The following is a 26,150-nucleotide window of genomic DNA, read 5'->3' as shown; positions in this document are numbered from 1 at the left end:
GCAGAACCAGATGCCTTTGGAGAGTTCTATTTACCTGAAAGAATCACAGCTTCCACTTTGGGTCTTCTTGGAGAGAAAAGTGTGATGTCTGGGAGACAAATATTTCCTGGGGTGCAGAACAGCTGTTCTACCACAAGCTCCTGCAGCTCTGAAAACGGTAAAAAACCTCCTCTTCCATCCCTCAGGAACTTCTGTTCCCATCAACTCTGCCAGGCACTTTTCTGGGTTACAGAGGCTTCGGAGCTTATAGAAACCCCATCCTAGATCTGCTTTTTTAGGCATCTCCATTCCTTTGAAATTCCCCAGCAGATGGAGGCTGAAGCCCTAAATCAGTTGGCCCTGGGACAGCTCATTCCCAAGGTTCCCTTGGAAATTTGCAAGTCTTGTGATTTGGAATAAAAAGCCCTGGGATATCTGAGATCTCGGTCAAGCCCTCCCTTGATTTTTTTTGGAAGAAATTGCCAGAAAAAGCTCTCCTGACTTTAATTCCTGCATCATTCTGATGCATGTTCAGAGTGGAACATGATGGCTGGAAGTCCCTTTGCTCAAGGGCAAATTTATTTCCTGGCCAACATCTGGCTCCAGGCTCATCTTTCCTGCAATTTGCCAGTTGCTGGCAGGAGGGAAAAAGAGAATTATTGAGCTCTTTCTCTGCTTGGATCCAATTAGTCAAAGAAAAGTTGCTGGAGGTAAATGTGATGCACTCAGGAAAGATGTAAATGTTTCCTCTCTGCCAGATCCTTCCAGCCACAGTTCAGGGCAGGGGGTGGCACTGAGGTGTTGGGAACACAACTGGCCTGAGGTCACCCGCTCCAGAACCTTCTCTCCCTACACAAACACTTGGGGGGACCAAAGAAGGATAAGTACTGACCTGGGATACCTCCATCAGCAGCTGGGGATGGCATGGGGTCATAGGATCCTGGAATGTCCTGGGCTGGAGGGGCCACCAGGATCATCCAGTCCCACCCCTGCCCTGCCCAGACCCCCCAACATCCCCACCCTGGGCACCCCTGGAGCTCTGGCAGCCTCGGGGCCGTGCCCATTCCCTGGGGAGCCTGGGCAGTGCCAGCACCTCTGGGGGAAGAACCTTGCCCTGCTCTGCAGCCTGAGCCTGCCCTGGCCCAGCTCCAGCCCTTCCCTGGCTGCTGGCCCTGTCCCAGGGCTGAGATCAGAGCTGCCCCTCGTGAGGAGCTGCAGCCCCTGGTGAGGTCTGGGCTCAGCTCAGCTCTCCTCCAGCTGAACATTCCAAGTGCCCTCAGCTCAGATTCCCCTCGAGACCCTCCACCATCCCCACAGCCTCCTTTGGGTGCTCTCTCATGGCTTTAGATCTGTCCTACATTGTGGAACCCAAAACTGAACCAGAAGCTGCACTTTCTGGAACAGAAGCTGCTTTAAACATTAAATTCTCCTCTTTTAAAGAAGAATAGGTGACATGAATCCATTCCATGGATCCATTGCAAAGAAAGAAACCTGTTAACTAAATGTTCTGTCCAACACAAACCATGGCTCAGGGGGTCAGAAACACATGGGGCCATCTCTGTCCCTCACAGTCAGGCAGAGCCATTTCCCACTCCCATCAAACCCATGGCCCTGTTAAACTCATGGACAGGCAGCTCCTGGGTCACTGGGCATGGCCAGGAAGCACCTTGCAAATTAAGGAACAAGTCCTCAAATTCCTTCTTGTGTTACCTTTCTGTCCCTTCTCCTGGCCACAAATCCATCAGAATCCTTCATCCCCAGACAAAGCCCTGGGAAAGAAGTTGAGGATCAAAGAGCAAATGCAGCTGGTGCTCAGGAATGCAGGTGCATCGCTGCACTCAGAGTGTTTTATAACTTCATCCCGAGCCCTGCTCCCCATAATCAGATTATGAAACCTTCGACTCAGGTTAATGCAAACAAACAGATCATGCAGAGAGCCATAAAAATAAAATATCATAATAAAAACCCTAAATCGAGAGCATCTTCTGTAAACAGAGAGCTGTAAACACAGTAATGTGTCTCTGCAACGATATTTGGTGAGGTATGGAAGAGCCCCAAGAGATGGCAGGAAAACACAGCTGTTCTCTCCTTGCAGGAGGTGAGGGAATGCAGCACGGCTCCGATGGCTCCAGGGTCAGCACAGGCTCTGCTGCACTCCTGGAATGGGAGAAGGACGCAGGAAGGGCCAGCCCGGCAGGGAGCTCAGAGGGTCACTGGTGCCACCTCCCTGCTCCAGCAGGGCCATCCCAGAGCACGGGGCACAGCATTGTGTGCACACAGCTCTGCAATATCCCCAGGGAGGAGACCCCACAGCCTCTCTGGGCTCTGCTCAGGGCTGCCCACTGCCCAGGGCACAAGTTCTGCCTCCTGTGCAGGGCAGGGCCTGGGCTCAGCCCCTGCCCATGGCTCTGCTGCCATTGCTGGGCCTGGAGCAGAGCCTGGGCCTGCTCTGCCCCTCCTGCACCCAGGGACAGCCAGGGACACCCAGGGACACCCAGGGACACCCAGGGACAGCCAGGGACACCCAGGGACACACAGGGACAGCCAGGGACACACAGGGACACCCAGGGACACACAGGGACACACAGGGACAGCCAGGGACACACAGGGACAGCCAGGGACACACAGGGACACACAGGGACACACAGGGACACCCAGGGACACACAGGGACACACAGGGACACACAGGGACAACCAGGGACACCCAGGGACACACAGGGACACACAGGGACACACAGGGACACACAGGGACACTCAGGGACACTCAGGGACACCCAGAGCTGAGGTCCCCTCTCAGCTGGGGCTCCTCTCCAGGCTGAGCAGCCCCAGCTCCCTCAGCCTCTCCCAGAGATGCTCCAGGCCCTTCCTCAGCTCCAGGAGCTCCTGTCCCTGCTGTGCTGAGGATCCAGAGCTGGACACAGCACCCCAGAGGTGCCTGCAGGGCTGGGCAGAGGGCCAGGATCACCCCTGACCCGCTGGGAATGCTCTTCCTGATGTCCCCAGGATCCCACTGGGCCCCAGGTCACTCTCCTGGCTCAGGGACACCTCGTTGTCCCCAGGTCCCTCCTCACAGAGCTGCTCCAGCAGGTCACTCCAGCCTGTGCTGGTTGTTCCTCCCCAGGTGCAGGATCTGCATTTCCCCGTTCTCTTCTTAACAGTTCTCTGCCCATCACCCTGCTGTGGTCCTTAATTCCCAAGGTTTTCCTTGGGTTTGGCTCTGGCTCATTCCTTTCTCCACAATCCAGTGCCGAGTTCTTAAACCAACACCGGGCCCTGATTCCAAAGCCAGTGGAGTCAGCACAGCTGCCCGGAGCCCTGGAGTTGTTTGTGTTGTTTGCAGATTGGGATGAATTGTCTGAGGGAGTTTTATGGGAAACAAGGGATTTTGGTGATTACTGGATTCCCAGGCAGGGAATCTTCCGGAGGTACGAGGGTGAAATGGTGCCAAACATCCTGGGAAAACTTGTTCTGAACAGGGAATAGAAAAACTCAGCATTTGTGAGGAATATGAACAGCATTTCCTTGGAAGGGGGAGGTGGAGGCAACTGGAAACTTCGCTGAGGAAAAGGATGGAAGAGGGTGAGACCTGGAGTATTGTGTCAGTCTAGGGAGTCTCCTGCATTTCCCACTGCTCATCCCCAGTTAAAAATTGCCATTTAGATTAGGGAGAACCATCCACTTTCAGGCCTTCTGACTGGCACTTTAAATCCCAGGATTTTGACAGCTGAGCCTTCACAAACCTGGGATTGGGTCAATTCATTGAGAGCTTCTCCACAAGCAGAGTTCCTGCTCTAAAAATTTTTCATGGTCTGTTATTACTGTTCCTGCTCTTGAACTTCCCTGGAAAAGCAGTTTTCCACCTGAGAAAGGCTTTGCAACTGCTACTAAATACTAATAAGCAAAATTAGTAATAAACTTATTAGCAATTACTAATATCAAAATAAGAAACTTTTCAAACAATGAGAAGGATGAAGTTTTAAATTATTTTCATTATTCCTCCTAAATCTCATGTAGTGATTTTAAAACTTTCAGGGTTTGGGAAATTTTTGGAGAGATTTTGAACCCTTTCTCCCAGTTATTCTTTGAGAAGGTTCCAGAGCAGGAAGGAGGATGAGGAGCACTGGGTTTCCAGCTGGGTTCCCACAGGCACAGAAGCAGAGGGGCTGCAGCTGCAGCCAGGGATAACATTCCAGGGGGAAACAACAGAATTTATCCACTTATCCAGCCCCCTCTGTGTTCCATGGAGGCTCAAGGCAGTTTGGACAGACAAGGAGATGCTTGAGGAGGTGTCCAAGGCCAGGCTGGACAGGGCTGGGAGCAGCCTGGGACAGTGGGAGGTGTCCCTGCCATGGCAGGGGTGGAACTGGATGAATTTTAAGGTCCCTTCCCACACAAGCTTCCCATGATTCCATGATTGAAACATCCCAATTTCTCCCCTCTTCAAGGGCAGCTCAGGAAAAAGGAGCAAATGATGCCCATGGAAAGTTCCAGGCTGTGGGCGGTGAGAAGGAGCAGCACGGGCTCTGCTGGCCCTCGGGAAACCCGCACGGGAGGGATGAGCTGGGAAAGGATGAGCTGGGAGGGCGTGATCTGGGAAAAAATGTTATGGGAAAAGAGGATTTGGGGAAGGAGGGTTTGTGAGAAGAAGTTTTGGGTGGGGAGGATTTGGGAAGTTTTGAGAAGGGAATATTTGAGAAGGGATGATTTGAGTGGGAATGATTTGGGAAAGTGATACATTTGGGAAGGGAAGATCTGAATAGGGATGATTTGAGTGGGAAAGATCTAGGAAGGGAAGATTTGGGAAGGGAAGAGTTGGGTAGGGAGGATTTGGGAAGGGCTGTTTTGGGAAGGGCTGTTTGGATGGGGATGATTGGGTAGGGAGGATTTGGAAGGATCTCCTTTGGTGGGGATAATTTGGGAAGGGAAATTTTGGACTTGGATGATTTAGGAATGATTGAATTGGATAGAGCTGATTTTGGAGGGGATAATTTGAGAAAGGATGGTTTGGGTGGGGATGATCTGGAAAGAAATTATTTGGGAAAGGGAGGTTTGGGAAGGGAATGTTTGGGTAGGGAGGGATCCCTTGGGAAGGGATGATTAGGGTGGGGAATATCTGGAAAGGGATGGTTTGGATATGGAGATTTTGGATAAAGAAGGTTTGGGAAGGGCTGATTTGGGTGGGGATAATTTGGGAATGGATGATTTCATGCTGTCAGGGGTGGCCACCACACCTGGGTTTTTGGTAGCCATTACCTCAATATTACCTGGAATTGTTAAAATTCTTTCCAGGCATATGAATAAAATCAAGGAACAATGGCAGATTTATTCCAGGGAAACATTTCATCAAGCACTCTGTTGCTGTAGCAGTATTAACAAGTATGGTTGGAAGATTTTCATTAAATACACTGTTTTGTTTTTTTTTTTTCCCTAATAAATCCAAATTCTGCCTCCCTACTCAGTGAGAAGTGTAAAAAAACAACTCCAGAGAAAGGAATTTTCTGAAATTTCCCTTTGTGAAGAGGGAAGCAATCCAAAGCTTTTCATATTTCTTATGGAAGATCAAATTCCTGTTCAAGCTGTTTATCCAACAATGACAATAATTTGCTCCAAAAATCCCCCCCTTTCTGAAGTTTCTGTTGGCTCTACAGTTCTGTAGGGACACAACTCAATCCTGGTTTCAGTCCTGTGACAGCAGAGCTCAGCATCGTCCTTCCAAGAACTTCTTTCACGATGGAATTGCAATTCTGATGTTTCCTTTTGCTCCTAATTTTGTAATCGACTCTTCCACTGAGCTCAGCTCAAAACAAATCAAGCCTTATTTCAATTCTAACAAATCAAAGTGACTTTAAAGTATTTTATTTTCTTTCTTCTTCTTTTTTTCTCTTTTTTTTTCTTCTTTTTGTTTTCTTTTTCAGAAGAAATGCAGCATCCAGAGAAATCTTGGAGCACCAAGGAATCCCCAGGGAAAGGAATAAATTTGGCACTGGATTGGGCCTTGTTGGGAGGACAAGACTGGGGATGTGACAATCCACAGCTTAAGTTGCAATGACGGACTCTGGAAGTGTCTCAATGACATGTTCTAATTTAGGAATCATTAGTATTTTTTACACAAAATGCCTCTTAATGAGGGAGACCAGGAATTTCTCTCTCCACTTCACATTCCAGAAATCCTGGGGAGAAATGCAAAAAATGACTGGTTTACATTGCATTATTGTCACTGAAAAGACACAAAACCCATGGCTGATGGTTGGACTTGATATCCTTAAAGGTCTTTTCCAGCTTTAATGATTCCATGGTTCTAAACCCAGCAGTGCTGAATTAACATCCCCAGATTGGAAATTTTCATTTGGATTTTAGGAAAACCTTTAGCTGGGTGTGTGTCCCAGTGGGTGGAAACACCTCAGCTCTTGACCTGCTGGTTGGAAGTAGGGTAAGGATGATCTGGGATTTGGGAAAGGAGGATCTTTAGACTGAGAAGCTGGAATGGAGGCCCCAGTGGTCTTTTCCAAACAATTTTTCCATGCTTCCATATCTGTCCCATCAAGGACAGGGACAGTCTGGGAGAGCTCAGATAAAATCAGGGAGAAAATGTTCTGTGTGGGAATTGAGGAGGATCCGTGGGCCCTTGATGTGGAAAACCAGGACAACAATCCGAGGGCAATTTTGGCTCTTGGCTAGGGAAAGGCCATTGCTAGGGAAATACACCAGGGCCATGTTTTCCAGGGAAAAAACATCCTGGAATTCAGGTGCTTCTGCCAGGCAGCAAATACAGCTCTGGGGTGTCACCTGCTCCAACCCTGTGTGAGTGAATTCCTTGGATATTCCACCCACAAATCCCACATTTGGGCTGTGGAGGTGAAGCCAAAGGGTTCCTGGCACTGGGAAGAGGAGCTCAGGAGAATCCCAAACGCTGTGGATGTGATGTCAAAGGGTTCCCAGCACTGGGAAGAGGAGCTCAAGAGAATTCCAGAGGCTGCAAAGGTGATGTCAAAGGGTTCCCAGCACTGGGAAGAGGAGCTCAAGAGAATTCCAGAGGCTGCAAAGGTGATGTCAAAGGGTTCCCAGCACTGGGAAGAGGAGCTCAAGAGAATTCCAGAGGCTGCAGAGGTGATGCCAAAGGGTTCCTGGCTCTTAGAGATGGAGCTCAGGAGAATCCAAGACAGCTGTGGCTGTGATGCCAAAGGGTTCCCAGCACTGGGAAGAGGAGCTCAGGAGAATTCCAAAGGTTCTCAAAGCTGATGAGGGCAGAATTTGCTCTGACTCCCAGCCCTCCCCTGTGACAGACTCAGTTCCCCCTGGAATGGCAGGTCCAAGCATGGAGATCCAATTAGAAGAGATTTTCCCCTCCTTTTGCTTTACTGGGATAACTCCCTGACGCCAGGGAATTGTCTCTGGGCAAGAGAGGAAAGCTGCTGTGCATTCTTGGAGACTCCCAGATATTTTTCCATAGTTCTGTCTGCTGAGCACACCTGGGGCAGTTGTTGAGTCCCTCGGACTGTGCCCTGCTCCTGCTCTGCCCCTGTGCTGACACACAGCTGGCATCACATCCCTGGGAAACGCCATGGAAAATGACCTCCAGCTGCTCCAGGTGGCATCGTGGCAGTGATGCCACACCCAGCAGGTGACAAAGGCGGCAGGGACACGCAGCCAGACGTGTCCTTTAGGGGGTGACACAAGTGCTGGTGTGCAGGGACTCAAAGAGCTTCTGGAGACAGTTCGTGGTTAAAAATAAATAAATAAATAATAATCCTGTTCTGAAATGTGAAATCCTGGGAATTCTCGGCAAAAATTGGGCAAACATCTCTTCCCTGCAGCCTCGTGGGTGTGTTGTGTGTACTCACACCCTGCTCCTGCCAGCTTCAGGGGCTTTGGGAGCGTTTCTGTCAGTGCTGTGCTCCAGAGCTGTCTCCTTGCGGGCGCTGGGCACAGGGAGTGGTGCCCATCCCCATCCCCACAAACATCCACAGCCAGGTTGGACAGGGTGCAGCACCCTGGGATAGTGGAATGAGATGGGATTGAAGGTCCCTCCCAGCCCAAAGCAGCCTGGAATTGTGTGATTCCGTGATTTAGCGCCTCCCAGCTCAGCAGAATTTCCCCATCTCTGTAAGAGTGGAGCTGAAATCTTCAGCTAAAGGGCAGCTCCCTGTCCTCCACCAGGGAATCATTTCCATCATCCTCCCAAGGAAAAGTGGCTCAGGACTGCTCCTTCCCTTCCCTTCTGTATTCCCTAAGGAGCTCTGTTCTGTGAGGAACACTGAAATGATTGGCTCCTGCCAAAACCTTTAGCAGAAAAATGGGACTTTTCTAATCAAGACCCAGCAATTATGCAAATTGCAGGGACAAAATGCTGATAAGAACAACAAAAATAATTCTGCCAATAATTATCACATTGAGCTTTGCTGCTTCTTACTAAAATCTTCCACTTTTCCAAAGAAATTGCTGTTTGGACACATGAAAAAATTAAAATATTGCTTGTAAACTGTACCTCAAAAATATGTCATGACCCCTGGGTATCTCTTTAGGGTCTGTAAGACCAGGGAAGGAGTTGTAGGAGTTTGTAGCAGCAAAATCATTGCAAGACATGAAGAGGGAGCAGAAATAATTGAGGTCTGGAGGGGCTGAATGCAGAAATGATTAAAAGAAATGCTTATGGATAATGACTCGAGATGGAATATAATCACTTTCTTGGAGGGCATGGAGAACAAAAAATGGGATTTGTCTAGCTTTGCACATTGGGGCATAATTAGAAGTAATAGGATTAAATTTCTGCATGGAAAATAATCTGATTATCAGGAATCACCTGTAAATGAACTGGGGTCTCCAAAGGGTTAATTGGGGCTTCCAAGCTCCATCCTCCTCCTCCTCCTCTCTCCAGGCACATTCCTGGCTCAGACACTTCCAGCTGGTCCTTCTGTGGGGCATCCCCCTGGGAAGAGCTGCTCCAAGTTCCCTCTTTGGAAGTGTAATTTAAATTAATCTTTTTTTTTTTTAGGAATATATTTTTTCCCAGAATTGTATTTAATTTTCTCAGGGAGAGTGAGGTTTTGGTGGGATTCCTGCTCCACAATCTTTCAGGATCCAAACCCTCCTGAGAAAGGGCTGTCCCAGGAGAGGGGTCCAGGAAAAGGAGAGGCTCAAAGCTCACTCAGGGGAACCAGGGGTAGGGTGAGGGTGGAGATGCAGAATTTGGAGAGGTGGGGGAGGATCCCAAATGAGATAAATCCCTGACTCATGGACATGTTTCCATGAGCAGGTGGATCTGAGCTGTTTCTCCTGGAAGACCTTGTGGAAGAGGGAAAGACACTTGCAGTGAAATGTAATGGTCTCATTAAAGTGCTGAGTGATTTTTATTCACCTCAGAATGATGTTCTTCCTGAAAGACACGATTATTTCCAGGACCTCAGGCAACTCCAGATGAAGAGATGTCTGAATCCATAATAAGCTGGGAAGGCTTTTCTTCCAAGAACTCATCCAGCCTGACAGCAGAGCAAGAGCTCAGGCTTTGGGGTGCTTTAGTTATGGAAAATGCACCAAATGCAGCCAAAAAGAAGGATAAGTGGATTTTGGATATCAGGTTTTTGGAGTGGATCCATGGAAAGGGTGGTCAGGCACTGGCACAGCTGCCCAGGGCAGTGCTGGAGCCATCTGGGTGTGCCACTTGGGGCACTGGTGGCCTGGGCACTTTTAGGTTTGATAATTTTGGAGGGCTTTTCCAGCCGGAATGGTTTGGGGTTTCCATGAGCAGCCAGATGCATCCTGCAGCTCCCACATTCCCAACTGGGAAGGTCACTGGACTGCACCAGGCTCTTCCCACTGTTCTGGGGCAGGCAGGGGGAGGAGGAGAGAGGAAGAAGGAAAAGGAAGGAGGAGGAGAAGGAAAGAGAGGAAGAGGAGGAGGGATGGTTTGATCCCAAGATCTCTTGGTGTTACCACACTGGGATGTCCCCAGCTCACACCTCTGCCCCGTGATCCTGGCAGGGACCAAGAGCCCCCGGACTGGACACCAGGAATTCTGCTCCTGAGGAGCTGAATCCAAACCCCCCGAGGGTCCAGGACTGAGGGGACAGCACCATTTCCCTGGATCCCTGGGGCTCTCCTTCCTGTGGGACCTGCCTGCCCCGGGGATCAGCAAAGCTCTCCTTGCCTCTGGAGCCCTCCCACCCTCCTGAGCAGCTCCAAGTGGTGATCCCAGCCTGCCTGGAGCTGTAAAACTGCAGCTTTATTGCAGCAGCTGCTCCTTTACAGCCCTTGCTAAATCCTGGGCTGCTCCCAAACCACTCTCCAGGCAAAGGCTTTCCTTAGGAGATGGGAAAACCATCCAAGGTCATCGGTCTGCTGCAGTCCCAGCAGCTCCTGTCCTGCTCCTAACGAGCCAGGCTGAGCTCTGGAATCACTCTGGGCACAGCGTTTTCCTTTTGGATCACTGCGGTTCCTCCAACCTTCCCTGGCTTTCTCCAGCCTTTTGGAAGGTCAGGGCTGGATTTGTGAGGCCCCGGCTCTCACTGGGGAAGAGGAGATGCACAAGAGCTGCTGGGACACTTGTGTGGCAACAAGAATGTGCTAAATTAATACTAATGGCACTTAATGAGCTGCATAATTGGAATTCTGGGGCATTCTGAGCTCCTGGATTTCAGCAGGAAACATGAAGCTAAACAAGAATGTCCACTGAGGAGTATTTTGATAGTGAGGATTGAGCAGGTGCAAGTGTTTGGTGCTCAGAGCCAGATGTGACTCCAGCCCTACTGTATGGAGCAAACAACAATAATAAAGGCTCTGGAATGGAAAATAAATTAATTTTTCCATGCCAAGAGAGTTTATTCCCTACAGTCTGAGAAGCCCAGAGCTGCTCCTGCCATGGGAACCACATTGGAATTTTAGCATCATAAATGATATCTTACTAAAAACAATTATTGTGTTTTTTTTCCAAATCTCAGGTGTTTCTCCTTGGTGAGGGGGTCCCATATTTTATGGAATCAATATCCCAGAGTATGGATTTTGCTTGCTTGGAGCAATGAGAGAAAACAAACAGTGGGATTTGCCTTCTCCTGTGGAGATTCATTTTTAACTCCTCTCAGCATGTTGGGAATGTTATCAGTAATATTGTTGAACATAATGTTGAATGCTATCACTAATATTTTTTGATCTATATTTTACTTTATTTTATTTCATTTCAGAACAATAGTTTTTTATATATGTTTTGGAGGTTCTCCTGGGATATTCCTAAGATGAATCACATCCCTGTCCAACTCTTCTCCTCTGAGACAAGAAAAATCAAACCAAACGTTCCTGGGTGAAGAACCATCATGAGAATTTGATATTTCATATTTAGTCATTGTTCCACTAATGAGAAAACCTTTATTATGACCCAAAATTCATATTTTTATATAGTAGGATGGAAAATTGCACTTCCAGTCTGTTTTGTTTTGTAACACTGGTTTTTTTTTTGTAACACTGGTGAAGTTTAGGGACCCCTTTCTAATATAATTTGCCTGCTTTGTCACCTGTGTCATGTCCCCAGAGTGACACCAAATTTCAGGGAGGGATCAGAAATGGAATTTTGATTTTATATTCAGAGTGCTGCCAGTGAGCAGAGAAACACAGACACTGAAATTCTGGGGCCTGTAGGGCCACTTCTCCCAGGAATTCCACCCCAAAACCACGGCCAGCTCCTGGAGAACATCCGAATTTCCCACGTTTTCCACCACCCAGAACAAACCCCTGTGAACCAACACTGCTGGCTGAATTCCACTCTGGAGTGTGGCTCTCCCATCCTGAACATTTGCTCAACCATAAAACCCAAATAAACAACAAAAAATAAGGGTCAATTAACAAAAATTAAGTATCAATGCAGGAGTGTCACCTGGTGACATCTCCACAGCCGTGGATCAGCCACCGCTTTTCCTGCAGGGCGGTGGGAAAAACAGGGAGAAGAGATGTCACTCTTCAGGAGTTCTCCCAAACAGATCCATTTTCCCAACAAAAATGCACAGTAAAACAGGAGACTCCAACTTTGTGCTGAGGACTAAAAATCCCACCCCAAATGTGCAAACCCAGGTGCAAAGCGGCTGTTTAATATTCATAGCCATGCAAATGGAGTCATTGTCCTTGCAAATGGATAATTAGGAATGTTGGACATGGGATAATTGGGAATGTTGGACATGGGATTGGGAGAACTGTGCCCACAGACCTGCCCTACTGGGCTGGAGTGGGCTGAAAACCAGGACTGGGTCCTCCCTTGATGAATTTAAATATTAACATCTCATGTTTATGCAAATTCCTGCCATGCTTCAGTGTCGGGAATCACAATGGTGACAATCTGAACACGACCTGATGTCAGGTCTGACATGGAATGGCTCTGCCTCTCCAAAAGAGGTTAATTCCTATCACCCATTGAATCTGGTTTTCTACTGGGAATCCACTCTCCCTAAGGGAGCACAAGTCCAGGATGAGTTCCAGGGAGAAGTTGCTTAGAGTTTTCTATTTTTCATGGATATTTCCACATTGTCTCCAGCTGTAGGAAGACACAAGACCTTTCTTATTTTTAAAGTCTTTGAGTGGGGTTTTGGCTCTGCTCTGGGTTTGAGAGCCCCAGAAGCCATTCTGCCTGCTAAAAATAAGGATCAGTCTCAAGTTTAGGGATAAATAATTTCCCCCTTTGAGAAATCTGGGAAAAACACCCATGAATTAATTTTGGGGAGGGATTGGTCACATATTCCTGCTCTTTAAGGAAGATCCACAGGAGCACACAGGGCTGGGACAGTTGGGATGTTTTGCACTACCCAAACCAATCTCCAGCATGGTTGGGAGTGGGAATGATTCAGGGATCATTCCCAAGATGCGGTTTAAGGTTCAGGAGGGCTGGGGATCTGTTGGAAAAGGCAGAGCTCTCCCACAGCAGCTCTGAGGTTGGGTTTGGGCTGGGACAGCTGCAGGGCAGGGGAGAGGCTCTGCTGGGAGCCCAGCTCAGGTTGATGTCTCTTGGTTTAAATAATGTGGGGTTTGGGACAGGTCCAAACCTGAGATATCCCAACCCCTAAAGGGCAGGGGCATTAAAAGTGCCACAGGAACAGCTTACAGTCACTATCCATGAATAAAAGGAGAACCTCAATCAAACTGGAAATGGTCCTGGGGCAGGTCAAGGATCAAATTCCAGTGTCCCTGAAGTGTTCCCCAGGTGTGGCTGTGCCAGATTGGAGCTCCCATTCCCTAATCAGGGATAAGGTGCCAGCAGAACACAAAACTCACCCGAAATGAGCTGCTCCAGGAACGTGCTTCGCTCATTGCATGGACCAGGAGATGGCTTAGCAACCTCTGCCTTCTCCTGCACACTCAGGCTCAGGGGACAGGCTGGGCCCCCTGCTCCCAGCACTGCCAAATGCTGAGGGATTGATGAAAAATCCCATTTTAGCAGGGTCCTGCCAGGTTTTTAATCAAGTCAGCAACTCTGGGAGTTGAAGTCAACTCTGCCAGTCCCTTCCCAAACCCAGAAGTTGCTAAAAGTCCTCACAGGTGGCTGCTCCTCCCTGAGCCGAGAGCTGCAGCAGGGTCCTGTAACCATCTCCCCTCTGCCAGGCATTTGTGGATGTAGGAGTCTCATCAAGCCTCAGCAAGACTCAGGTTTGCTTTTCCCAGCCATTGAATGACAATTCTTAACCAGAATTCCATCAGACACCAGTTTTCCTCATCTTCCAATCAGGGATGGAGACATTGGGGTACTTCCACTGCAAGAGAGCCCCTTCCCAGGAATTTGTGTGTCCTCATCCCAAATCAACCTCAGTTATCCCTTTCCCCTCCCATTCCTCACATGATCCTGACAGGGATTCTGGCTCTTATCCCTGGCCATTTTCTTGAGGACTAACTCAGCCTTTCCACCCCGGAGTTTTGTTAATGATGATCCCATGATCTCCCAGCTCCAATGGATTCCTGTCATTACAAAGAATTTAGGACATGGAGATGGGCAAAATATGACCTCAATTTAAGTCCATCATTTTCTCCTCCTGGGATTGCTCAGCTGGAATAAATATCATTACCCAGACCTGGGAGAGTGGCTGAGGGAGGATTTTGCAGCACAGACCTGGAGTGGAAGAAATGCAGTGAAAAATCCTCCCTGTCTGACAGGAACTGGGGAAAATGGAAGCAGAATCCCCAGAGGTCCAGTGGAGACCCTGAAGAGCTGAAAGTCGACCTTTTTTACTTTCTGTTCAAGAAGAAATGTCATGGTCGGCCTGAAAAATGGCACCAACAAAAGAAGAAAAGAGTTTATTTTGTAGGAGAAAAAACAAAGCAGTGCCAACCCAACCAACCCCCCTAAAAATAGTTCCACAATAACCTGAATGTAAATATTTTTTCAAGTTCATTTAGTTGTGCTTGGCCAGCAAAGTGCGAGGACACAACAACATTTTCCCTGCTTTTTATATAGGATTTTATATAAGAGTGAGGAGGGAGTGAACAACTTGGTGACAAAATCAGATTGCAAAGAGGAAAGAAAAAATCCCTCAGGTGGGATTCTGATGAAGGTGTGTAAAAGGCAGCACCTGGATTGCAGGAACAGCAGAGCCACTGCTGAGCCCAGGAGTGCCACGGACAGCAAGGACTGGAGAGGGGAGAGAAGAAACAGGGATTCACTGTTGGATTTGGAATGGAATTATTGAGCAAGGCTGGGTGTGCAGAGGGAATATTCTGAGCTGGAAGGGACCCACAGGATCATCCAGCTCAACCCCAGGCCCTGCCCAGAGCCCCCAACATCCCACCCTGGGCACCCCTGGCAGCGCTGTCCAAACGCTCCTGGAGCTCTGGCAGCCTCGGGGCCGTGCCCATTCCCTGGGGAGCCTGGGCAGTGCCAGCACCTCTGGGGGAAGAACCTTGCCCTGCTCTGCAGCCTGAGCCTGCCCTGGCCCAGCCCCAGCCCTTCCCTGGCTGCTGTCCCAGGGCTGAGATCAGAGCTGCCCCTGGGGAGGAGCTGCAGCCCCTGGGGAGGTCTGAGCTCAGTTTACTTCACTCCAGCTGAGCAAACCCAGTGCCCTCACCCTCTAGATCCTTTCCCACCTTTGTGTCCCTCTTAGGATGCTCTCTAATACTTTTATATCCTTCTTCTGCCTCAAGCTTCCCCCAAGTACTCAAGGTGAGGGTGGAGAATGAGAGAGGATGGGGAGCTGTGGCAGGGGAAGGTTTGGAAAGTGCTGAGGTGAAAGGGGAGGTGATCCCTGCAGAGAGCAGGGGAAAATGTCACAGCACGTTTGTGTCTGCAGAGCAGAGGAGGAGAGAGGAGGGAGGAGAGAGGAGAGAGGGGAGAGGGGAGAGGAGAGAGGAGAGAGGGGAGAGGAGAGAGGAGAGAGGGGAGAGGAGAGGGGAGAGAGGAGGGAGGAGAGAGGAGGGAGGAGAGAGGAGAGAGGGGAGAGGAGAGGGGAGAGAGGAGAGAGGGGAGAGGAGAGGGAGAGAGGAGGGAGAGAGAGGAGAGGGGAGGGAGGGGAGAGGAGAGAGGAGAGAGGGGAGAGGAGAGGGGAGAGAGGAGGGAGGAGAGAGGAGGGAGGAGGGAGGAGAGAGGAGAGAGGAGAGAGGAGAGAGGAGAGGGGAGAGAGGAGAGAGGAGAGAGGAGGGAGGAGAGAGGAGAGAGGGGAGAGGAGAGAGGGGAGAGGGGAGAGAGGAGAGAGGAGAGAGGAGGGAGGAGAGAGGAGAGAGGGGAGAGGAGAGGGGAGAGAGGAGGGAGGAGAGAGGAGGGAGGAGGGAGGAGAGAGGAGAGAGGAGAGAGGAGGGAGGAGAGAGGAGAGAGGGGAGAGGAGAGGGGAGAGAGGAGGGAGGAGAGAGGAGGGAGAGGGAGGAGAGAGGAGAGTGGAGAGAGGGGAGAGGAGAGGGGAGAGAGGAGGGAGGAGAGAGGAGGGAGGAGGGAGGAGAGAGGAGAGAGGAGAGGGGAGAGGGGAGAGGGGAGAGGGGAGAGGGGAGAGAGGAGAGAGGAGGGAGGAGAGAGGAGGGAGGAGAGAGGAGGGAGGAGAGAGGAGAGAGACGAGTACTTGGCATTTGTATTACAGGAAAGGGTCAACAGGAACCAGCTGGAAATGCAGTGTCTCCCCAGCATCCCTGATTTCCAGCAGAGCTGTAAAATTCCAGCTCCCACATTCTCCTTGTGAAGGTTTTGGTCTCCTCTAGGGACTGGGACACAGAGCTCAAGGGTGGAGGAGGCATTTTGTGAGGAATATTCTCTCAGTAATAACTGCCTTAACCTGGGCTTAGGAGATTGTGTGAGCTCATTGTGGTGGGCACTGGGTGACCTCAGCCCGAGAGCTTTTGGGAGAGATGCTCCCAAAGATGAAGCCCATCACTTTTGACACTTGAATGTGCAGGACCCTCGGGAATTCATCTTTGATAGATTTCTTGTATTTTACATTTACTGCATCAACCAACCCAGTGCCACTCCATATTTGTTGGTCTACAGCAAGTTTGGTCCCAGGCAGAGGGGAGGATTTAATTTGAAACACAGGAGGAAAGCCTGGGAAAAATAATTTTGTGGCATAACCTTCCCTTGGAATAGGCTGTAACTGCTTCCAGCCATACACATCCACCTCATCCCATCATTTTTCATCTTGGATTGTGAGAGTGAAAGGGAGATGTGCACTTGGAGGGCTGGGAACTTCCTCTTTTATTGTAATAAGTTCCTCTGAAGTGTCTCAAGAACTTGTCCATAAAGGTGATGGATTTCCTGGGAGAGTGTCTGATGCACTGAAAATCATCCCCAGCTTGGGGAGGCCTTGCTAATTCTTCTTGGAGCAGATGTGGTGGAGTCTGCAGGCTTGGCTGTACATCATTGCTCTGGGGACTTTTGGCAGAGCTGGGAGTTTGATGAAGCATGTAAATGGACTTTTTGCAAGATCCCATTTTCATCCATCATTTTGGAATAGGGACGTGCTAGAAAAGCACTCCCTGGGAGGGGGGAGCTGCTGTTGGATCTGTCCTGGAATGGGATAAGCGAGGTCTTTGGGCCAGAGGCTGTCCGGGCTCTCATTCCAGGCTGGGAGAACAACACCCAGGCTCTGGAAAGTCAGAATTCAAATTCTCAATGCCAATATTGGTCTTACAGCTCTCAGTGCCCACACAACATGACATGGTCCAAGTGTGAGGAAAAACAGACAAGAATAACCCCAGGTTTGGTCAGGAATTTCACAAGTCAGGACCTCCCCAGGGGGCTCAGGGAGGGTGACCAGGAGTCTCAATGGCTCATGGAGGGAATGGTTTTGTCCCCATTTGGGCACTAAAGTCACGACTCTCTCTACACAAAACTCGCTTGGATTCCTGCGCATAAAAACAAAGGAGATTTATCCCACTCTCAGAAGGTTCTGCCTGCAGGAGCCTGTTTATTCCATGGATTTTAAACTGAGCCCCAGGGAGCTGCTCCAAACCCTGTGCCCTGCTCTTCATCCTGTGATGGGGGGGGCAGGATCCAGCCAGGATCTTCAGGAATTTCACAGCACGGCAAAGGTTCCTTTGCCTCCTGCCTGGAACCTCGGGGACAATCCCTGAGCATCTCCCAGTCCCCTCTCTGCTCCCTGGCCAGCCGAGGGTGGCAGGAGCCTGGATCCCCTCCTTGTGTGGGGATCCCAAAGGGATCAGGGACAGATCCGAGCTCCCAGTGCATCCCTGGAACAGGAGCCTCACACTGGCCCCAGGACTGAGGAATTGTCCCCCTGAGGCAGCTCTGCCCCAATTCTGAGTTCCAAAGCTCTGCAGTCACCTCCTGCTCCCAGAATCTCTTCTGGGCTTTCATTCCTTAAACTCCTCTGGGAAGGGACCAAAACTCCAAGCAGAAGAGCAAAGCAGGGAGGAACTGAACTCCCAAATCTCCTGCTGTGAGAGTCACACTCCAGGCCCTGCTGTGGGCAAAAGGGAACAGGCAGCACATCTGGAGCTAAAAACACCCTGGGACTGTAATTCATGTTTTGACAGCCTGATAGTGCAAATGATCTGATAATTACAGACCAGCCTCATTAACAGAATGATCAAAATCATTGTATGTAAACATCCCTCAGTGCTGGAGCTGTAAGGCCGGTCGGGGTCTCTGAGTTCCTTGTCCCAGGGATGGCAGAGCTCGAATTCCATCTCTGCTCCTCTTCCTGGGGGCGAGGATGGAATGGACATTCCCCAGGGACAGCAGACAGCCTGGGAGTGATTTTTAATCCAACTGAGCAGTACAGGATGAAAAGGGGTTTATTTCCTTTCCTTTGGTAGCACAGGCACTGAACAGGGTTAATCACAGCTCCAGATGTGTGGCTCGATATCACAGCAGGGCAGGATTAAGGTCATTGAAGTGTCTTGTAAACAGATTCGTTTCAGCAGGTAGAAATTGGACTTATCTTTGGAATAAAATGATTGAAACACAGAATCACAGAGTGGAAGGGACATGAAAATCATCAGTGCCACCCCTGCCATGGCAGGGACACCTCCCACTGTCCCAGGCTGCTCCAAGCCCCAATGTCCAGCCTGGCCTTGGGCACTGCCAGGGATCCAGGGGCAGCCCCAGCTGCTCTGGGCACCCTGTGCCAGGGCCTGCCCACCCTGCCAGAGAGGAAGTTCTCCTGAACACCCACCTAAATCCCCCACTCAGTTTGGATAGAGACAGACATCCACAGGGGAGAACTCAGCTCAGTTTGGGAAATGGGTACAATCATCTCCAGGGTAATGAAGTGCAGGAAACAGTCCCATGGCAGCTCCACGTGCTCCAGGTTTTCCTGCATCCACCTCTCCCAGCTGGAGATTCATTTGCCTTCCATCAGCAGCGGCTGATCCTCGCAGAGCTCCTGTGCAAGGCTGTGCTCAGCTTAACCCGTGATGGATGGAGGATATAAAGGTGATGGATTAAGTTGTTAATTATACAATTACAGAGAAGGTGGAACAGGGTGCCGGTTAAAAGGAAAATGACTTTGCAAGCTGATACCAGCTCCTGGAGCAAAGATGGAAAATGCAAAATAGGACAAGACTCTGTCTGAAGCAGGATCCCTTGAAAAGTTATCCAAAGTAATTCCAGTGGGGCTGAAGCTAGCAGAGGATGGAGAACTGGATATTTTAATTTTATAGTCAGAGTGACACTGTCACTTTTATCCATGGGACCCCGGGGTTAATCCTGTTGAGGGTGGAAGCTCAGACAAGGCAGCTGCTCCAAGCACCTTGTGTGGAGGAAGAACTGGAGCTTTAGTTTAAACATGGAATCATGGAATCATGGAATATCCTGAGCTGGAGGGACCCACAGGGATCATCCAGCCCCAACCCTGCCCTGCCCAGACCCCCCAACATCCCACCCTGGGCACCCCTGGAGCTCTGGCAGCCTCGGGGCCGTGCCCATTCCCTGGGGAGCCTGGGCAGTGCCAGCACCTCTGGGGGAAGAACCTTGCCCTGATCTGCAGCCTGAGCCTGCCCTGGCCCAGCTCCAGCCCTTCCCTGGCTGCTGGCCCTGTCCCAGGGCTGAGATCGGAGCCTTTTCCAGCAGATTTTTTTACTGAGCAATAACCTTTAGGAGATTGAGAGCCTGGAAACCATGGAAATCTCCTGGGATGAGGAATCTTCTTGGGACCAGTCTCTCCCCATCCTGGTGTCCATTCCATTCCATCCCATCCCATTACATCCCATTCCATTCCATTCCATTCCATTCCATTCCATTCCATTCCATTCCATTCCATTCCATTCCATTCCATCCCATCCCATTCCATTCCATTCCATCCCATTCCATTCCATCCCATTCCATTCCATCCCATTCCATTCCATTCCATTCCATTCCATCCCATTCCATTCCATTCCATTCCATTCCATCCCATTCCATTCCATCCCATTCCATTCCATTCCATCCCATTCCATTCCATCCCATTACATCCCATTCCATTCCATTCCATTCCATTCCATTCCATTCCATTCCATTCCATTCCATCCCATCCCATTCCATTCCATTCCATCCCATTCCATTCCATTCCATTCCATTCCATCCCATTCCATTCCATTCCATTCCATTCCATTCCATCCCATCCCATTCCATCCCATTACATCCCATTCCATTCCATTCCATTCCATTCCATTCCATTCCATTCCATTCCATTCCATTCCATCCCATTCCATTCCATTCCATTCCATCCCATTCCATCCCATTCCATCCCATTCCATTCCATTCCATCCCATCCCATTACATCCCATTCCATTCCATTCCATCCCATTCCATCCCATTCCATTCCATTCCATTCCATTCCATTACATCCCATTACATCCCATTCCATTCCATCCCATTCCATTCCATTCCATTCCATTCCATTCCATTCCATTCCATTACATCCCATTACATCCCATTACATCCCATTCCATTCCATTCCATCCCATTCCATTCCATTCCATCCCATTCCATCCCATTCCATTCCATCCCATTCCATTCCATTCCATCCCATTCCATTCCATTCCATCCCATTCCATCCCATTCCATCCCATTCCATTCCATCCCATTCCATTCCATCCCATTCCATCCCATTCCATTCCATCCCATTCCATTCCATCCCATTCCATTCCATTCCATCCCATTCCATCCCACCCCATTCCATTCCATTCCATTCCATTCCATTCCATTCCATCCCATTCCATCCCATTCCATCCCATCCCATTCCCCTCACCCTGGAATTGCTGTCAGGGTTGGGAGTGCCCCAGTTTGTGCAAACAAAGCCTTCCCGAGATGCGCATCCCGGAACGCAGAAGCTGGGAAAGAGCAGATCACACAACACCCAGCTTTGTTTGCTTCACTTCGATGTGGGAACAAACAGAAAATTGTCCTTTTTTCCCCCAAATGATCCGAGGGCAGCACGGAGCAGAGGGAGATCTTCCCGTTATTCTTCCCTGCCCTGCTCCAGGTGCTGCTGGAGTGAGCAGAGCTGGGAGCATCCAGGCTCAGGGGGGCTCTCCCAGTCTGTCAGAGATTACCTGGGAATTACTGGGAATTACTGGGAATTACTGGGAATTATCATCAGCAGAGAGCCTCAGCTCAGGGCTCGGCCATTAAAAATTCCCAGCTAATCCAGAGGGCTCATCCAAGGAATACATTTACATTTCTCCACTGCCTTTATCCCGCAGGATCCCCCCAGAGCTCGGTGTTGTGTTTCCGTGTACAAAGCGCTTTTATTCCCGCCTGGATTTCGCTATCCAGAGAGGGTGGGGAGGAAACAAACCACCGAAAGATTTCTCTCAGGACACAGAGATTTCTGGGAGGAAGCACAACATGGATGTGGTAGAGCCAAAATTTTTGTGGATCCCTATGGAGCTGTTATCAATTCCCTTGAGGGAGGGAAGCTGAACCCCATCTCCGGATAATTTCCCTCCTGTTGATCCCTCTGCCAGGGAAAAAGCAGGAAAACCTCCCTGTGCACTGAGGGGACAGCGGGAGTGGGTGATGGAGACTCCTCCTCTGCTGGGCAATTTCATTTGGAAACAGGATGAGTCCAGGATTTTTGGTGAAGCTTTAGAAACAGAGAAATTAAGAATTAGGAATTAAACATAAAGAAATGCCTGACCAGAAGAGAGGGGGAGCTGACAAGAGCAAGAAAGGAGCGAGACTGCAAGATAAGGAGCGAGACTGCAAGATAAGGAGCGAGACTGCAAGATAAAGAGCTCGAATACACAAACAGGATGCAAAGACAAAGGCACCACAGGGTAAGGGGATTCCTTGGACCCCTAAGCCAGAAGGAATGGTATCAGAGTCCAAAAGGTGATCAAAGGACTGAAAGAGGCATGTGTGGAAAGACAAGGTGAAAGTTCAGCCAAGGAGAAAATTGCTGATCTCATCCCAAAGACCCCCAGACCAGCACTGAACTGACCAAGAAGGAGCAGTGCTCTGCTGCAGAGGGACCTGGAGCTGGTTGTAATATGAGGTGAAGACAGGCAGAGTTAAGAAATGAATATGTATGAGGTGTATTGTGCAACCCTAGTTTGTAAATGATAAAAAGAAAAGCCAAATCTCAAAAGGTGTGCATGCTTTGTGGAGGAGATATCCCCCCTGCACCTCAGTGCTGAATGAATTCATACCTGCTCTTAGAACTGCTCTGTGAGTTACAGAGTTTTTCTATCCACACATCATTAAATCCTCCAAATGACCATTTGCAAGGAATTCAGGAGAAAGGGAATGACTTATCACAGTCTTGCCAGGACACAGAACAGAAGAGTTTTGTCACCATTGTCCCACATTCTCCTCACTCCCGGGCCACACTGCAGGAGCTGGAAGTGAAAATCCCTGGATTTTCCGTGGCTGCAGTGCTTTCTTCAAGTCCTGGAAGAGCAGAGCAGGGATCCACACACCTCGGGATAAAATCCTGGATGGAGCTGGGAGCACAGCAAGTGGTCCCTGCTCCCAAAATCCTGTGGATCAAAGCAGGCAAGCCCAGGAATGTGACCTTTATCTGGCTGCAATCGATGTGTGCCAGCAGCTTGGAGGGAAAGGGAGCAGGAGATTGTCTGGGATTGATGGAAAGCCAGCGTGTCCTTTCCCCGGGCAGGAGGGGCAGGGAGCTGTGCCCAGGCAGGGGCTGGAGCACCAGGAATTCCCAGAGCCTGCTCAGGTTTAGCCTTTGCCACTTGCTGTTCATTCAGGATTTACCAAACTGAGAGGGAAGGAAGGAGTTCAGTGGGAGGGGATTGTTCCACCAGCAGGGATCGGAGATCAATCCAGAGCAACTGGAGAGGATGAACCTGCTGCTTCCACAGGAGAAATATATCCCAGAATCATGGAATCAGGGACCTTACAGGAATCCAGTGCCACCCCTGCCATGGCAGGGACACCTCCCACTGTCCCAGGCTGCTCCAAGCCCCAATGTCCAGCCTGGCCTTGGGCACTGCCAGGGATCCAGGGGCAGCCCCAGCTGCTCTGGGCACCCTGTGCCAGGGCCTGCCCACCCTGCCAGGGAACAATTCCTGCCCAATATCCCATCCAGCCCTGCCCTCTGGCAGTGGGAGCCATTCCCTGTGTCCTGTCCCTCCATCCCTTGTCCCCAGTCCCTCTCCAGCTCTCCTGGAGCCCCTTTAGGCCCTGGAAGGGGCTCTGAGGTGTCCCTGGAGCTTCTCCTCTCCAGGTGAGCACCCCCAGCTCTCCCAGCCTGGCTCCAGAGGGGCTCCAGCCCTTGGATCACAAGGACTTTGTGCCCACAGATTTTTCCATTGGCTCCTGGCTCTGATCCCTCCCTCTGTCCCATCCATATCTCATCTCCCAGCTCTCCACAAATGTCCCTGGGAATTCTCTTTTCAAGAACCATATTTATTTTTTTTTTAAACCTCTGCAAAGATCTTCAGCTGAGTGGCCACAAGCCTGGAAAACCAGGAATTTAGACAGGGAAGCAGGGATGTGGTGCCATCAGAGGCCTCAGGGCTGGGCTGTGTGGGTTGGGAGGTGTTTTTGAGCTGTGATAGCTCTGAGTTAACCCCTGTTAACCTGGGATTGCCTCTCCCCAGCTCTCCCTGACCATTTTCCTGCAAGATCTCAACAAAAGGCTTTCCTGGGACACATACTCAGTCCCAGGTCAGATTTCCTGGTTTTATTGATAGCAGCACCAGGCAGAGCTAAAAGGAGAGCGTATTTTTCCCAAAGAGACTCTTCAAGTGTCTGCACCATCTCACATTCCGAGAGAAGAATCCCAGATCCATTTCAATATTTATTCTTTTTAATAATCCTTTAAAGTTTCCTTTTCCTTGCCTGTATTTTCTGTATCTTTAAGATATAAAAGAACCACAATTTCAGATTTTTTCCCAACGATAACCTTCAAACTCCCTCTCCCAGGGATTCCTCCCTGCTCCTTTCTTTTTCTGCCTTGCTGGAAGTTACAACACAAACCAGGACCTTGTGGGAAGAGAAAACAAGAAAAAATCTTGTGAATTATGGGAAGAATATGGAAAATGAAGCCAACAGAAAGCTACAGCAATAGCAGGGATGACAAGCAAGTAAATAAGCAGCACAAGCATCCCTAATGAATTTCTTGTTTGCTGTCAGCCCCACTGTGCTGCTCCAGCAGGGGGACAGGCCTTCATCTTCCCTGCCACAATTCCCTGGAAGCACCACCCCAGGATTTGATGAGGTTATCTCCACCCAGGGAGTGAAGGAAAGAGATCTTTGACTTAGAAATAAAAGGAAGCAAAAAGAATCTTCTATTAGAGAAGGCTCCTCAGTCATGCCCAGCACATTCCTGAGTTATTTCCCTCCCCTTCCTGGCTGGATGTGGTGCTTGTGCCGGATCCTTTATCCCCAGGTCTGTCTCCTGTTCCCAAGCCATGAGCATTCCCTGGCTGAATTCCCTCCCAGCCTTTGCCCTTGGCAGTGCCACTCCTTCAGCAGCAGCACACAGACAGCACCTCCCTGAGTGCTGGGATTCCAAAATCCAGAAATGGACACGGGGTAGGAATGATTTCAGATGTCTGGAGCTCATCCAAGTCATCATTTAGGAGTTAGGGAAGAGAAAGGATCATCATGGAATCACAGAATCGGCTTGGATTGGAAGAAGCCTTAAAGCCCATCCAGTGCCACCCCCTGCCAGGGGCATGGACATCTTCCACCATCCCAGGCTGCTCCAAGCCCTGTCCAACCTGGCCTTGGACACTTCCACAACATTCAAGAGCCATCCTCAGTTCTTTTGGAGATTTAACCTATGGTTATTCCTCTCTCTCAGCACTTCAGCATCTGACATTTATTTCCTTCTCCCCATTCCAGCAGCAGCTGGGGGGACTTGGCTCACCTGAGTGAGCACCTGATCCACACCTGAGCTGTGCCTACTGACAGGAATGGAAAATAATGCAGCTCTGTAGGACACCTGTCAAATCAGGGAAATCCATAAGGATCCTGTTACCAATGCAACAGCTCTCAGAAAAATGATATTGTCCCAGAGTGGAAATCAGGGAGAAAGGCACCACAAGAGCTGCTGGAGGGAAAAACTGAGTATGGCCAAGCAAAGGAGAACACTGCCCAGATTTTTTGGATTTGAGCATCCACATGGAAGGGGATGCTGGACCTGGGTGGAGAAGGAATTCTGGAGCCCACTCTCTCAGAGGAACAGGTTCCTACATTGGTGTTGGAATAATCATTCCTGCATTGGGTGTGTCCAGTGTGAGCTGCTTCAGAGGCAAAGCTAAAAAACTGCAAAAAATTGTAAAATCTGTACAGAGGTAGAGCCATCCATCCATCCATCCATCCATCATCCATCATCCATCCATCATCCATCCATCCATCATCCATCATCCATCATCCATCCATCCATCCATCCATCATCCATCCATCATCCATCATCCATCCATCCATCATCCATCCATCCATCCATCATCCATCCATCCATCATCCATCCATCATCCATCATCCATCCATCATCCATCCATCATCCATCCATCCATCATCCATCCATCCATCATCCATCATCCATCCATCATCCATCCATCCATCATCCATCCATCCATCCATCATCCATCCATCCATCATCCATCCATCATCCATCATCCATCCATCATCCATCCATCATCCATCCATCCATCATCCATCCATCCATCCATCATCCATCATCCATCCATCATCCATCCATCCATCATCCATCCATCCATCCATCATCCATCCATCCATCATCCATCCATCATCCATCATCCATCCATCATCCATCATCCATCCATCATCCATCCATCATCCATCATCCATCCATCATCCATCATCCATCCATCATCCATCCATCCATCATCCATCATCCATCCATCATCCATCCATCCATCATCCATCCATCATCCATCCATCCATCATCCATCATCCATCCATCATCCATCCATCCATCATCCATCCATCATCCATCCATCCATCATCCATCCATCCATCATCCATCATCCATCCATCCATCATCCATCCATCATCCATCCATCCTTCATCCATCATCCATCCATCCATCATCCATCCATCATCCATCCATCCTTCATCCATCATCCATCCATCCATCATCCATCATCCATCCATCATCCATCCATCCATCATCCATCCATCCATCCATCCATCCATCATCCATCCATCCATCCATCATCCATCCATCATCCATCATCCATCCATCATCCATCCATCCATCCATCCATCATCCATCCATCCATCATCCATTCATCCATCCATCCATCATCCATCCATCCATCATCCATCCATCCATCCATCCATCATCCATCAT

Source organism: Pseudopodoces humilis, chromosome 20 (genome assembly GCF_049639895.1).
Source record: "Pseudopodoces humilis isolate 2021_Gansu_Grassland_sample_001 chromosome 20, ASM4963989v1, whole genome shotgun sequence".
Taxonomy (NCBI): Eukaryota; Metazoa; Chordata; class Aves; order Passeriformes; family Paridae; genus Pseudopodoces; species Pseudopodoces humilis.
Note: the sequence above shows the minus strand (reverse complement) of the source record.